Source organism: Panthera pardus, unplaced genomic scaffold (genome assembly GCF_024362965.1).
Source record: "Panthera pardus isolate Hobbes unplaced genomic scaffold, ASM2436296v1 HiC_scaffold_24, whole genome shotgun sequence".
Classification (NCBI taxonomy): Eukaryota; Metazoa; Chordata; class Mammalia; order Carnivora; family Felidae; genus Panthera; species Panthera pardus.
In genome coordinates, this window is record NW_026526810.1 from 37,856,183 (window position 1) to 37,872,389 (window position 16,207).

Consider the following 16,207-nt stretch of genomic DNA (forward strand, 5'->3'; position numbering starts at 1 on the left):
CTTAGTCAACAATGTGTGATGTGGATCCACATCAGTTACTCTGTTTAATATCAGGGAAGAGGTAGCTTGAGTGATAGACTAACCTCCAAAGCCCTTAAGGTGGCAGGTCAGTGCTGGGTTCCGAGGTTCCAGATTAGTCAACTAAGGTCGCATCTTCCTTTCCAAAAAGTCCTGGTTGTCCAGTTCTAAATTCTTTCTAAGACTATATTAGCCAAGAAGCTGTTTTGAAAGTAACACTAAAGAACTCACTCAAGTAAACTGTGTGTTGCATTCCTAGTTTTCCCCCACTGCATTACTTTGACCCACGAAAATACAACAGCAGCATATCTCAACTGAAAATACAGGTTATTAAACAAGGTTGTGATGACATTGCAAATACATATTCCCATTGAGTTTAGTGGACAAGAGCAGAGTAACAAAGGCATATTGATAGCATTGATGTACATATCAGAAAGGAATTAAGGAACATAAACTGTAAAGAGGACAGAGAACCAGGTGGTTTATTTTTTCCAAAAAAAAGTCTTTTTTCCCCCCAATTTCTTTTTCTCTCATTTGACCCACAATGTTGAGTACTTCCTATAGGGCAAACCCAAGCTAAATCCTGCTGAGCTGTGGGTATATCTCCTTTGGAGGAAGTCTGAACAAACAGATAATTAAAGGGAAATTATTTCTTTCAGTCCTCTGGTGTAGTGGAAAGGGCACTGGAAGGAGGGTATGAAACTTGGGAATAACCTAGGATAAGTCACTTAATCCCGGTCCAAATTCTCATTTCCTCATCTGCAACACCAAGGAAAAACTCTTCTATCTACACTCACAATTGGGTTAAAAATTAAATGAGGGGTGCCTGGGCAGCTCAGTCAGTTAGGCGTTGGATTTCAGCTCAGGTCATGATTTCACGGTTCATGAGTTCAAGTCCTGTATCAGGCTCCACACTGGCAGTGTGGAGTCTGCTTGAGATTCTTGCTCTCCCCTGTCTCTCTGCCCCTCCCCCATTCATGCTTTCTCTCTCCCTCTCAAAATAAATAAATAAACTTTAAAAAACTAATTAAATGAGCTAATTGGTGCAAAAGGGCTTTTCAAAACACAAAAAAGGATGATTCAGACTGTCAAGGTTGGGAAAGAAAAAAAACCACAGGCTTTAATTGAACGTCATCATGTTACTATATGGAAACGGCCAACATAGGAGGGTCTGAAAGCCTCGGCCAGGGGCACAGGTGGAATCAGAACACTGACCTCCTGATGCCAAGCTTAGTGCTTTTTCCAAAAGCTCCATCAGCAAACTTGGCATGACAATACAGGCCATCGGCAAGGTGACAGGACAGTGAGGCTAAAGAATCACTCCACCATTAAGCCCAGGTGTGTGTCCACAGCAGTGAGTGCCACCAACTGTGTGCCCTGGGTCAAGACCCTCCTTCCCTCCAGGCTAGTTGGTCAAAGGAGTTGGGCTGAATGGACTCTATGTGTCCTTCTATCAATTATACTCCAGGGTGTTCTGTCAATGCAAATATTCTCTCATTTTCTCCCTCCCCTCTTTCCCCACCTTCTCCATCTCACCCCCCCCCCAACACACACACCTTTTACTTATTGCACTAACCACAGGCCACAGAACAGGCACATTGGTTATAGGAACTCTCACCCGCAGTGAGTGGGCTTCTCATCTTCTTTGGATCAAGTCAAGCCCAAATTCCTCTTCTTGACACTAAAGATCCTACCAAAATGCCTTTCTAATTTTACACTAACTCACTTGAACTTCTTATTGTTAGTCTACTGTGCTCCATACCATCCCCAAATACTCCTGCCACTTTTCCACCTTCATGCATTTGTGCTGTTCCTGAATTGCCATCCTTTCCCCATTATCATCGAGACCCTGTCTTTGGGGCGGGAGGATGGCAGGAAGGACTCCACCTGCACATGCCAGGTCACTAGGATTATAATGCTTTTGGAGACTAGGTACATGTTCTGCTCTTCTCCGTCCTCATGATGCTCTGCGATGAGACTCCACCCACATAGCAAAGGATTGACTACAGACATTGTGTTTTTAAGTTTAGAGGTTTTTTGTGCAGTTGGGTAAAAAGGTCAAGAGAAGTGAAGGGAATGGCCTAATATCAATGGCAGATCAAGGACACAGCTAAGAGTTCAGAGCTGGAAAAGAAGCCTGGCTCCTAGGACTTCTAGGCTAGAAGTTTGATCAATTTCTGTCCCAGGGAGGAGTTACAGAATTGAGCATTTAAAATGTATGCATTTGTTGGGATTCCATTTTAAGAGTAAACAATTAAAAGCCAAAATAACCATGAATATATTATGGTACTTCCAAACTATAAAAGATTATGAAGTCATGAAAACATTTTAATAGTAATCTGAAGTCTAAAAAATGAATTAGAGCATAGAAAGAATGAAACAACATAATAGTCATGACATGTGGTCCATCAATGAAAATAGGTATAGGGTAATATGAACAATTAATCTGTAGAAAACAGAAACACTGCTATACATACTTATGCCTGCAGACACACAAAAAAGCTTGGAAAGACAGATCTAAATGGTTAATGGTGCATCAATGCACTGGCAAAATTAGGAGGAAAATTTTATATACACATGTAGTGTGTATATGCAGGTGTTAAAATGAACACACACTATTTTTATACTCAGAAAAAAGTTAGGATCCAATTTTGAAAATACAACATGTCTGAGAAGAGGAAAGAACTTTGCCAGGCATGACCCTCACTTTTGCAGAGTCCAGTCAAAAGGCCACAACCTACCCTCCAGAGGAAATGACCAATACAAAAGCAAACAGGGGAGTGTCTCACGATTGTGACTGCTGCCATCACTCTGCTAAGGATCCCAAACCTTACAGTTTAATTGCTTCCCAGATTTAAGAGCTTCCCTTTAAACCCTTAGCAACCAGAACAGATAAAAGCAGATTTACTGAGAGGCACCTGGGGATGGCAATCAGGAAAGGCCTGAGGAGACTTTCCTGTGTGGCCCGTTGGTAGCCTGAGAGCCAATCCCACACCAGTTTGAGAAGAGAACTTTCTGTTCCTCTCACTACTACTGCTCTCTTGGTTCATGTAGAAATAAGAACAGAGTCAGAAGACCTGGAGTCACTTAGTACTTTCATTTAATTGCCAACCATGGGGCTATGCTCTCCAAACTGGAATTTTCTCATTTATAAAATGACACTGACTCTGCCTATCTCCCAAGATGCAGATCTTATTTAAAATAGAATACATCCAGGGGCGCCTGGCTGTCTGTCAGTGGAATGTGAGACTCTTGATCTCAGGGTCAGGAGTTCGAGCCCCACGTCTGATGTAGAGATCACTTAAAAATAAAATCTTTAAAAAAAATAAAATAGGATACATCCATACCTTGCAATCGCCAGATGGGTCCTACGTAGGACCCATGGAAAAGGCACCAAGAATTGATTAGTAAATGAGGAAATACAGGCACAGAAGAAAATGTTCTGCGTTGACCCCGCTTGGGTGGTGGATAAGAATTCATGCTCTAGGTTCTAAAGGATATATCCATGGGCCAAAAGAGGACTCAAAGACAAGGCAGAGAGGACCAAGGGGTCTTGTCTCACCTTTGTGTACCAGTCGGTTCTGCCTGATTTCTAGTTTATCTTGTGCATTACTTTTCTTATAATTTAAAATGGGCAATGTTATCTACCTCATGAATTATTTGAAAATGAAGATGTATAAAACCCTTCCGCAGAATAGAACACAATTTGCCAACTGTACTTTTAGTATTCTAAATAGGACCAAATATCCATTTATTGACTTTTGTTCTAAAATTAAATGAGAACCCCCCCCCCAATTTAGAACTTTCATCTTTAATATTTTTGATGGTTTGAAACAGCAGACCAGCCTCCATCCAAGGGTGCCATGCAGGCCACAGGAACTTGGCGGACCCATCTGCACTACCACCCATAATCCACACCACCATCTAATGGGGCTCCCTGATTCTGGCCTTGACCCTTGCTATCTCAATATGGCAGTTACAGGTAACAAGGAAAAAAATCTAAACCAGATAAGTCATTCCTCTGCTCCCCGTCTAATTGCTGCCACCTAAGCCAAAGCCAAGGTCCTCACAAAGCCCAGTAAGGCCTCACAAAACCTGCCTCACCATCTGCCTTTCAGCACACTTCACTTGCCCCTCTTGGCCTTTCCTGGAACACCAACCCCTCCCTTCTCCAGGCCCTCCATACGTGCTCACTGCAGGACCTGAACCCCAACCTCGCTTATCTGCATGGCTCCCCACTATGAGTCATTACTCAAATGTCACCCTTTCAGGGAAACCTTTGCTGCTTCCCCTACTTTCAAATCACCGCCTTACATACATACACACACGCACGCGCGCACACACACACACTTCCCTGGTTTATTTACCTCCATATAGTACTTCTCACACTAGATCTTACTTCTTGCCCATCTCTCCCCACTGCAAAATTTGCTCCACGGGAACAGGGAGTTTGGTTTATTCACAGCTGTAACCCCAGGCCCTACAATAGTATGTGGCACATAGAAGGTCCTGGATAAATATTCACTGAATTCTGGCCACAGGGAGATGGATTATTGAGTTGAACTAGTTTATTTAAGGTTCTTTAAGGTTTCTTTGAGTACCTGCCCTGCCCAAAGAAAGGGTAGGTAGGTGTGATGGAAGAAAAAGGGACAATGGCCAGACTTTGCTGTGACTCATATTCTCCCAGAAGGATTGCTGAGGCATAGAGATTCCAACATTCCTACAGCTCCCTCAAGGGCATCCTTTAATGTTTTACCACTATAGCTTTGCTCTGGTTAGGGTTGCTTCCCTCTGACAACCATAAACATCCCCCCCACACACCACCCCACCCCACCCAGGACATAGGTTAGCAATCATCTTTCAAACATATGGCCCACCGTTATCTTTTTTTTTAAATGTTTATTTATTTTTGAGACACAGAGACAGAGTGTGAGTGGGCGAGGGGCAAAGACAGAGGGAGGCACCGAATCTGAAGCAGGCTCCAGGCTCCAAGCTGTCAGCACAGAGCCTGACGCTGGGCTCGAACTCACAGACTGTGAGATCATGACCTGGGTGAAGTCGGACGCTCAACCAACCGAGCCACCCAGGAGCCCCCAGCCCATTGCTATCTTAACAGCAGCTGGTGCCTCAAGGTCCTGGAAGCCTTGCTTCCAAATTCCTTAAAGACTTACACTATTTCTAATGCCCACTAACTGACAAGTGTATCATCAGTCACTCCTCACAATCCCAGTGTAGCTCTTTCTGCCCATGGGTCCTATCCCCGTGCTGTAATAAAAGCACCTTTTGGCACTAAAAAGTTCTCAAGAATTCTTGATCGTTCACTTGTGACTACATATCATTTTGGCACCCAACATGGGGCCAGAGTCCTCATGTGGACCTCGAGCGTCGGTACAGACTTGGTGAATTACTCCCTCTCTTTCATTTCAGGGGCTTTTCCAAGAGTGTGGTCTTACTCAAACACTTTCATGTCAGTGGCTCAGGATACAATCCTCTCGTCTGTGGCTACTCTACACTGAGGAATAAAAGCCTGCCTTTTAACTGGAAGCTAGTACCCTTGGCCAAAATGGTAAGGAGAACCACAAACTTGATGCCCGCTCTATTCCTATTCTTATAAAAAGCGCTCTTTCCTGGGCCTGGCACCACCACTTAAATCACTAGGACAGATGCCCATCTTCAGACTCCCATGTGAGGTTTCCTGCTCATTGATCTAACATGATCCCTTCCACACATCCCTAGTCTAACTACTTCTGGTTGCGAGACCTCTGCTCAGAGCTGGCCGAAACCAATGCCTGATTGAATTAAAACCCAACCAGGGACCATTTCCTAGGGAAGTCAACTGCAAAGACTACACATGTTAGAATGTTTAGACCATGATGGATTTCTACCTTTACTATTTTTCATCACTGATCCCTACTGACTACTTAAATTACAACATTGGGTAATTTTCCTTTGTTCCACTTTTCTGGTGTTTTCCACAGGTTAAAAACAGTGGGTTCTTCTCAGCATGATGACACAGCATTTTGGCCCATTCACCAGCACCCATATAGAGTCTAGAATGCAGTGGGGAGGGACGCCAGCACCCCTCCTCCAGGCCTATGATAATCAGAGCCTGTTGTCTGTGGTTAGTCTACCTCACGATGGGGAGGAACTTCAAGGAATATTCCCAAGCAGCTGCAAAAAGTCCTTTTGTTTCTAGGAAATTCCCCATCTTCCCCAACATGACATGGACTTCCTATTTTCACTTCTTGTTGGGAAAAGAATACGTCTGTTCATCTGTCCAAGCTGACAAGTTTTATTAGTTTTTTCTTTTAATTGTTTACTTTTGAGACAGACAGAGAGAGAGAGAGAGAGAGAGAGAGAGAGATGGAGAGAGAGAGAGATGGAGAGAGAGAGATGGAGAGAGAGAGATGGAGAGAGAGAGATGGAGAGAGAGAGATGGAGAGAGAGAGATGGAGAGAGAGAGATGGAGAGAGAGAGATGGAGAGAGAGAGATGGAGAGAGAGAGATGGAGAGAGAGAGATGGAGAGAGAGAGATGGAGAGAGACAGTGTGGGCAGGGGAAGGGCAGAGAGACAGAGAGGGAGACACAGAATCTGAAGCAGTCTCCAGGCTCTGAGAGGTCAGCACAGAGCATGATGCAGGGCTCTAACTCACAAAATGTGAGATCATGACCTGAGCCAAATCAGACTCTTTCACCGACTGAGTCACCCAGGCACCCCATAAGCTGACAAGTTTGAGGACCAGAAGTCCTCTTTCTTGTGTCTGGACTTTTACCTACCTCCAGACTTGCTGGCAGCACCTTAGCCCCACCCCTGCCCCGTTTCTGCACCACTAAGGGTGTGGCCCACGTCACCAGCTCCTATAGCATCTTTGGGACTCCAACACCATCAGCTCCTCCTCCTCCTACAAGGAGCAATCAAGGAGCAAAGATTATCCCTTCCTGGGCCTAAACCACCCATTTCAGATTTCTCCATTGGTCCCCCAGGCAAAAATGGACAATGGGGAACAAACTGATTCACTTTTTTTTTTAATACTTTTTTTTAAATTTGTTTTTAACGTTTATTTATTTTTGAGACAGAGAGAAACAGAGCATGAAGGGGGGAGGGGCAGAGAGAGAAGGAGACACAGAATCGGAAGCAGGCTCCAGGCTCTGAGCCATCAGCCCAGAGCCTGACGCGGGGCTCGAACTCACGGACCGCGAGATCGTGACCTGAGCTGAAGTCGGAGGCTTAACCGACTGCGCCACCCAGGCGCCCCCAAACTGATTCACTTTTAAGCAGACATAGGTGCAACGTATTCTGTATGAAAGCTAATTAGAGTTTGTAGATTTTTATTTTTTGGGCTTGTCAGTTTTATTAAGATGGACATGTCTGTGGAGTTGTCAACAATATAAAACTTTTATTCTACCAAGGTTTACTGATGGTCAAACTGGCTTTGGTTAGCTCTTGCAATTTGTCAACAAAAGATGGCTTCAAGTGATGGTTAATTTTGTCTGTCTCAAAGATTTAATGGATAATTGTTAAAACAGCTGTCAAAATCTTTGGTGGCCTGAAACTTTCAAGTTTTACTTAAATGATGGGCAAGATTGGATTCATTGGATATCTAAGTCTTTTCCAAATAAGAGAGGATACTAAAACACTAATTACTAAATATAAAAGGCTTATCTGCTTTTGGTTTCCCATTGCAGAGAAGCTGAGGATACAGGCTTTGTGTTTTGACTGCACTATGAAAAAACCAGTTTTTAGAAATTATAAAGTTTTAAGTTTGTCAATCTAAATTCTGGTATAACACTTCACAATTGGTTACTCTTTAGAAACTTTAGACTCGGAGCATCTGAGTGGGTCAGTTAAGCATCCGACATCGGCTCAGGTCATGATCTCATGGTCTGTGGGTTCAAGCCCCACACTGGACTCTGATGACAGCTCAGAGCCTGGAGCCTGCTTCAAATTCTGTGTCTCCCTCTCTCTCTGCCCCTCCCCTGCTGGTGCTCTCTTTCTCTCTCTCAAAAATATTTAAACAATAATTAAAAAAAAAAAAAAACCTTAGTCTCTACCAAAAACTAAGCATTAAAATTCTAATAAATGTAATTAAACGTTTAATATGACCCATTTGCCTTTGGGATCTTGTTTCCTTCGTTAAATGATTTTTATCTTATGATGATCTATAATCCTACTTGGGCATGTGCTTTAAAACTGAGGATTTTAACAAACTTCAGAGATTTGGTTTGTAAATGAAATTTTTTTGACTAATTAGACTTATTTTGTATGTTACTTGGAAAGCACTGTCAAATAAGCTTTCGGTTGTATTGTATGGGTAAATGCTTTAACTGTTCTGGAAAACAGGTAAAATTCTAAAGTTTGATAGGTCCTAGTATAAAGCCATCACTTAATATTCTGATTACTGAATGGTTCTGTGTCACAGTAATGACTAGATTTCCTTGCCAGCTCTACTGTAATAACTCTTAGCAGATTTTTTTTTCTCCCATCAGATGTTAACTGTGGCCATTTTTTTTTTTAGTCTTTTGTCATTTACAGTTATTGTTCTGATGTTCTTGCAAAATGTGTTTTGTCTTCAAGGAGACTCATGAAAAGAACTTTTTATTATTTTGAAATAACGCCTGCACCCAGTGTGGGGCTCCAACTCATGACCCTAAGATCAAGAGTCACAGTCTTCTGACTGAGCCAGGCAGGCGCCCCTCTCTTGTTATTTTCCTCATGTTTTGCTGTTTTCTGAGGCATTTGAGGCCTTTGTGCCTGGTGCTGACGCTCCTACAGTGCCGTTCCTTCGTTCACACAGGTGTTCCTTTCTGCTCAAGAGACTCCCACATGTTATCAGTCCCAGATACAGCTGCCTCAGCCTTTCATGACTCAACCAATGAACTTTGACCCATAGGTATGGGCCTATGTCCCAAGGCAGCAGGAAGTTACAGAAGGTAAGAGCTCTTAGCCGCAGCAACCTTCAAGATTTGAGGGTCAAAGTTATTCAGGGTGGAGCATGGTGGACAAGAAGGAACAAAGGCCAGACTTCCTTGTGGCTTGTAGAGATTCTAACATTCCTCCAGCTCCCTCAAGGACATCCTTTAATGTTTTACCACTATAGCTTTGCTCTGGGTAAGGTTACTTCCCTCTGATGAAATATAGGTTAGCAATCATCTTTCAAACTTACGGCTCGCTGATAAACATCTCAAGAGGCTCAAGACTTACGTTTTATTTGACAGTAGTCAACAGCCTTAACAGCAGCTAGCCCCCCAAGGTCCTAGAAGCCTTGCTTCCAAATTCCTTAGAGACTTACACTATCCCTGACCCCGGCTAACTAAGTATATAGTCACCCCTCACGATCCCAGTACAGCTCTTCTTGCCCCTGGGTCCTGTCCCTGTGCTACAATAAAAAGCACCTTTTTGCATGGTAAAGGTCTTTAAGACTTCTTTGACTGTTTGCTCATAGCCGCACATGAGGTAGGCCACCCACTTTTTGAAGGTGTGTTTTAGTATTGAAGGGGGTGTTGTGTGTGTGATGAAAGCAGGAAGAGACTCATTGAGAGAGAGAATCATTCCTTTAAACCGACAAGAGTTTATAGGTAGACAGCAATCATACCGTCACTATTTGTCATAAAAGGCTTCTAGCTGTCAGGCAAAGTGTAGGATTACAGCCTTCCCAGGGGAAGATGGGAAAACACTCTTCCAACAAGTGAACACAGAATTAATATAGGTATTAGAATGGGTATTAGGATAAAGCGAGCAAAGTTAAACACTGACTCTATGCTCTCGTGGTAAATACACTTGCTGCTTATCGAGGCTGTGAGACATGAAGACATTCCCTGGGTCGAGGGAATCCGATTAGAAGTGGTTATTGCCTGTCTGCTAACTCCACTGCAGTTCCTTCCCCGGTGTTAGGGGTGCTGGCAGCTTCACAGCTGTGCTCATTCAGCCTGAGGCTCAGGCATGTGGTTTCAGCTGTTGAGACCACAAATATGAAGTCTTGGAGAAGGGCAGTGTAGGGGGGACTGTCCTATTGAGGTAGTGTAGTTGATCACTGCTGGGCAGGACCCCATGCTTACCTGAGTCATGGGCAAACCGGAAGGGCCCAAAGCTGAGGAGAAAGGACCCTCAGACACCCTGGACGGCCCAACAGGAGAGGCCACAGTTCTTTTGACACACCTGTACGTAGTGGCTGATGTTTGGCCAGCTAAGTGTGGGATGCGCTTTGTAGTGCTTGAGGTCTGATCTTCTGTACGAAGAGAGGGAATCTAGTGTGTCAAGAGCAATTTCATTCTGCCTCAGGGAAGAGCTCTGCCCTGCTCTCACCACCTCTTTCCAAACCTTCCCTGTAGCTTATTTCCTCTATTAGATCCCAAATGTATTTCTCTCCCCCTCTCTAATGACTGTCACAGAACTGACACCTAGGAATTGGAGGGTGCTGGTTGGGGTGGGAGGAAAACAAACTATCTTCTTTCTTCTAGAGGTGTTTAATTCAAGGAAGCCTAAGTTCATGTTCATGTCATTTCTTGTTTTAAACATTTATTTTGAAAGAGAGAGAGAACATGCACGCACTCCTGAGTAGAGGAGGGAAAGAGGGGCAGAAAGAGGGGGGAGTGAGAGAGATAATCTCAAGCAGACTCAGCACGATCGTGCAGAGCCCAGTACAGGGCTCAATCTCATCAACTTTGAGATCATAACCTGATCTGAAATCAAGAGTTGGATACTCAACTGACTGAGCCACCCAGGTACCCCTTCATTTCCTTTCCTTATACCCATACTTATCCTAAAAAGAACTACAATATATATAAAATATACTTTAAAAGTTAGGAATGAGGAGGAAGCAGTGAAGTAATAGAAAGGACAGGTCATACAAGGCAGCAAATACACAACGCATAGCAGCAAGACTTACATCCCTTTAATAAGGTTATAAATCCAATTCTCAATTTGCTAACTGGAAGGAAAAAAAACTCACAAAATAAGAGTAACACAAATTCTAGGGTCTGATTCAAAAAATAAAATGGCTTGAGAAACACCTACCTGCCAGTCGGAACAGTTTTACAGGTATGTAGTGAATGAATGAGGTCTTTAGAATGGACCAAACTATAGCTTCACAGAAATACTTAGAAGATTCCACAATAACCACGGGCATCGCTCCAAAGAGCCACTTGTTGATAGCAATTCTAGGATGTCTGGGCTCCAGACATCTAATGTAGCATACCCAGTCTTAAATTTGAAACCTGGAGATAGGCTTGGTGCAGCTGGGACTGTTTTGTGATTGTTATTGCTGTTGTTTTAAAGTTAATGCCTTTAGGAGGGGCACGCTGCCTCATTTCCCCACTCTCTATTCTTCTTCCAGTAGCTTATACACTTATGTTGCCTAACTGGCCCCGAAAACATTGCCTTAGAGACTCGGTCATTCATTTACTCCTTCAATAGATATTTTTCAGTACCTTTTATCGTTTGGCACTGTTCTCTGCAAGTAAGCAAACAACCCATCCTGCCTCAGGAAGCTTAAATCCTCGTGGAAATGAACAGAAAATAGATAATAGGTGGTTTATCAAAGGAAAAATATACGGGATTACCAGGAAAGTCCAGACAAAGATCGCATTTAATTAAGGACAAGTGAGGAAGCTGGAGCTATCTAGGGGAACAGCAAGTTCAAAGGCCCTGAGGTAGGGAGGCACTTGCCTTGGAGGACCAGCACCCAAGCTAATGGAAACAGAGCAAAAAGCACGGGTGAGCTAAGAAGCTCTAAAGGGAGAAAAGAGAATATAGGACCTGTTAGATCATTCTAGGTACTTGAGAGGAGGCCATCGGCGGGTTTTAAGGGGAGAAGTGACATCACCTGACAAAGTATTAGGACTACTCGGATCTGCTGAAGATCAGCTCACAGACTATTACAATCATCCCCTGATTTAGAAAAACAGTAATTGTAGATTCTTCAAGAAGTTCCCTATAGATAGGATTATTTTCTGAACGCTGTGGTGGCATCCCTGGCAAGCAGCAGTGGTGTGATCAGTTGGGGGGAGACGTGGGAAAGGTCCCTGAAGAGGCAGGGATTCCTCCCCTTCAGAGGGGAGCTGAGGAAGCCAGTCTGATTCACCTGAAGGGGACTCACATCACCTGGAGCAGAGCTACACCAAGTAATTGTTGGCTGGAAAATATTCAACAAGCAGGTACAATAGAACTTTCATCTCAGGCATGCATCACTCACACACACGCAGACACACACACACACCCTTTTCAAACACTTTGCTTTGAGCACAATTACTTCCCGGTGAGCCCTCCAAGACAAATGAGCAGTAAAACAAACTGGAAGGTAACTGAAATCAAAGATTGGCTTCCTGGGATTAGAAGAACCAGCTCAAAAAAACAATTAAAAGCCAGAGAACCCAGGCCAGAGAACTCTGCATGGGCTATGGTCCTAGAGAACAATAACCCTTTTGTCTGGTCCAAAAGGGAGTATATATTTCCTTGTATCCCAGCAGTAAAGCACCTGAACAGGAAGTGCCCCCCACAAGGGCCCAAAGCTCTGTGAGGGCACCAGTACCAAGTGGAGGAGACCTCCCAACACCCCAACTCTGCCTCTCACTGGGTGGGTAACTGAGAGCCAAACTGGTTCCTCTGGGAGCCAGGGTCTCACCTCTAAATTGGGAGTTTTCAGAGAGTTAAAAGCTAATAGGAAAATAGCACAGTTCATACTAGGGATTCACTCAATCTATGTTAGCTCCTTTTACCTCCCGTCAGTTCCCCCCAAATAAGAAAACCAATGCAAGGTCCCAGACTACTTTTCCATCTGATTTGCCTTTTCCAGGTCCTGGCTAAAGGGGTCTGAAGCTCCCCTGATGAGGAGTAAGACCCGAGAAATCTGCCCCCACCCTTCACACCCCTCCACACATGTCCCTTACCCCCCAAAACACAGAAAAGGGAGAATGCCCTAGGCAATCCTCCATGATGGGGGGCAAGGAAAGCTCCGGAGGACCAGCCCACCTAAGCTCTCACAAAAACTGGCTCCTAGAAACCCAGCCTGTTATTCTGAATGTCTTGCTCTACCAAATAAAATGCAAGATCGCTTAAGAGGGCTTTGTGTTTCAAGAAAGACCAAAAAAAAAGCACATTCCTTTGTGGAAGAGAAGAGTCTTCCCAGGTGCTTGATACATAAGAAAATTCTGTTCAGGTTGCAAGGACAGGACCTGCCCCAGGCCTCCATCTGGTCTAGGAGAGCCAGTCATGAGGCCACGGGCCCTAGACAGAGTCTGGACATGCTGCGGCGTGGAGGAAGCTGCAAAGAGTCTGGGGAGCCAACTGACATTGAAGACACGTACACAGGAAGGGAATTGTGCAAAAGGAAGCTCGAGAAGGACAATCTAGAAAGTCATGCTGCCGACCTGTGGAGCCACCTGGGGCCCAGATCTCTCCATCTCAGTCTTCCCTGGGTGGAGTCCATTCAGTTTCCCCTAAATTCCCAGGCATGCGTCCTCACAACCAGCGTACCTTGCTTGACATAATTGCACCCTAGTCCTTCCATGCAAGGAAGTCAAGGTGTTACTGTTCCCCCTGCCCTTACCAGAACTGTTTCTGCCTGAAGGACCAGCACCAGGACACCCGAATCCAAACCCCTCCTGTCTGCTTGGTGCAGGATAAACGCCCTCCCCCACCCCCACTCCCACTCCCACCCCCATTCTCAGCCTCAGCCCTGGCTTTCTTGCCCCTCACAGCCCATCGCTCGCCTGGTCACACCTTATTACCTCCTATCAGATTACAGCGTGACACCCAAGGGAACTTTGGAACCTGAGAATTTCGGGGTTGCATGTCCAAACTCATGGGCTCCCAAAACTCCTCCCATATAGCTTTGTGTAACATATAGGTCTCCCGTTTGTGGGCATCTCCCCATATTATGTCTTTCAATCCAAGACTATGTACTCGTCCTGACCTCAAAATATGTTCCATCTCAGCTCCACAGGTGCTATGTTCCCAGGTGACCCGACATTTTTGCCACTTCAACTATACAGCCGCTAAATTTCAGCGTAACAAGGGAGCTTACAAGTCACAGACTCTTTATGAAGCCTGAATCCCTCTACTGTAATTAGGGCAGTGTGTCCTCCTTGACAAGAAACGTAGCCCAGAGTTACAAGCCACCACACTGTTCAGGAAGGAGTCCTCCTGAGTGCCCGGCTTATTCTTGGGGACACAGAAAGCCAGCCCCCTCCCTCTTTCTTGTAGTAGCCATCCGAGGGTCAAGACACTTACCTGCCTCCTTGTTGTTCTTCTTCTGGCTAAACATCTCCAATCTATCCATGCTGCTTGGATGCTTAGTTTGGAATCCCCTGACCACCCTACCTGCACTCCTTTACATATGCACTGGGCTCACTGAGCTTTTCACACCCTAAGGTGCATAAAAATCACCTGGGCTCTCCTCCTTCCCTCTCAGGTCTGGGTGGGGCCCAAGGAGTCCAAGTTTCTAACAAGCTTCAGATGATACTGATGCTGCTGGCCACCACTTTGACTAGTAAGACTTCCACTTGGGATGGACTTTCTCCTCGGAATCATCTCTTGTTAGAAACATGACTCTCAGGGCAACCTGGGTGGCTCAGTCGGCTGAAGCGTCTGATTCTTGGTTTCAGCTCAGGTCATGATCTCACCGTCTGTGGGATCCAGCCCGCGTTGGGCTCTGCGCTGAGGAAGGTGCAGAGCCTTCTTGGGATTCTCTCTCTTCCCTTCTGTCTCCGGCCCTCCCCAACACATGCTGTCTCTCTCAAAATAAATAAATACAACTTTAAAAAAAGAAAAAGAAGCATGACTCTTGGGCCCCATCCAGATGTCCTGAATCAGAATCTGCATTTTAACAAGATCCACAGGTTTATAGTATCCCCTTGAAAGTTAGAAAAACAAGCTGGCAACCGTGGCTGCATATTAGAATCACCTGGGAAATTGGCAAACAATCCCATGGCCCAGCAGCACCCCAGACCAATGATATCAGAGGATGGGATTCAGGCATCAGCAGTTTTAAAACTGATTGCAATGTGCAGCCAGTGTTGTGAACCCTGCCAGAGAGCACTTAAAGCGTATGGGGCACCTGGGTGGCTTCATCGGCAAGTGTCTGACTTCAGATCAGAGCATGATCCTATGGTTCATGAGTTCGAGCCCTGTGTTGGGCTCTATACTGACAGCTCAGTGCCTGGGGCCCGCTTCAGATTCTGTGTCTCTCTCTTTCTTTACCTCTTTCACTCACACTCTGTCTCTTTCTCAAAAATAAATAAACATTAAAAGAAAATTTAAAGTGTAGGCCTACCCTTGAGACTTTTGCCAGAGAAGGGCAAGGACATGCTGTCATCTTTAGCTCCTCCGGTCATGGCCTGAGGTCCTCTTTGCTCTAGACAACCATCTGCAATGCTAACTCCTTTTGAGGCAACACAGAGTAGTGGTTAGGAGCTCTATTCTGGAATCAGGTAGATTCCGATTCGAATTCTGATTCCAATACTTACTAGCTGCATGATCTCAGAAAAGTTACCTAATTTCTCTGTGCCTCATTTCTTTGTGTGCACAGTGGAACCAAGATAGTACCTACCTCCTAAAGTCACGGTGAGGGTTGCATTAAATGAGAAAAAGTATATACAGTTCTTAGCGTGGCCCCAGCACCACAGAAGTGCTCAGCAATGGTTAGTTGATGTTCTTAACATTGATGCTAGAACTCCTGGACGTTTTCCTGAGCCACTAGTATCCTGGCCAGATTCTGGAGGGCCCAACTGAGGGCCTGGGAGTTGCTAACGGACTAGCAGGAGCCTGGGGCAAGGACAAAGGGGCTGCTCAGCCTGGTGCTTCTTGGTAGATGTGGGGATCGGTGATAGCACACACTCAAAAAACGTTAGCCAGTAGTAGAGGTGGTATTGGTTTTTTTTTTTTTTTAATTTTTTAACGTTTATTTATTTATTTATTTTATTTTTTTTATGTTTATTTATTTTTGAGACAGAGAGAGACAGAGCATGAATGGGGGAGGGGCAGAGAGAGAGGGAGACACAGAATCCAAAGCAGGCTCCAGGCTCTGAGCCATCAGCCCAGAGCCCGACGCGGGGCTCGAACTCACGGACCGCGAGATCGTGACCTGAGCTGAAGTCGGACGCCCAACCGACTGAGCCACCCAGGCGCTCCCGTTTATTTGTTTTTGAGACAGAGAGAGACAGAGCATGAACGGGGAGGGTCAGAGAGAGACAG

General features: G+C 44.9%; 1 protein-coding gene across 1 annotated transcript in view; it reads right to left on the reverse strand.

Moving 5' to 3' along the window:
- Window positions 1–4,500, reverse strand: part of GCNT3 (glucosaminyl (N-acetyl) transferase 3, mucin type) — a 76,366-nt gene extending 71,866 nt beyond the window's left edge. The window contains exon 1 of the mRNA XM_053889014.1: window positions 4,386–4,500. The gene's annotated coding sequence lies outside the window, so the exon portion shown is untranslated. The remainder of the gene's footprint in view (window positions 1–4,385) is intronic.
- Window positions 4,501–16,207: the final 11,707 nt, after the last annotated feature.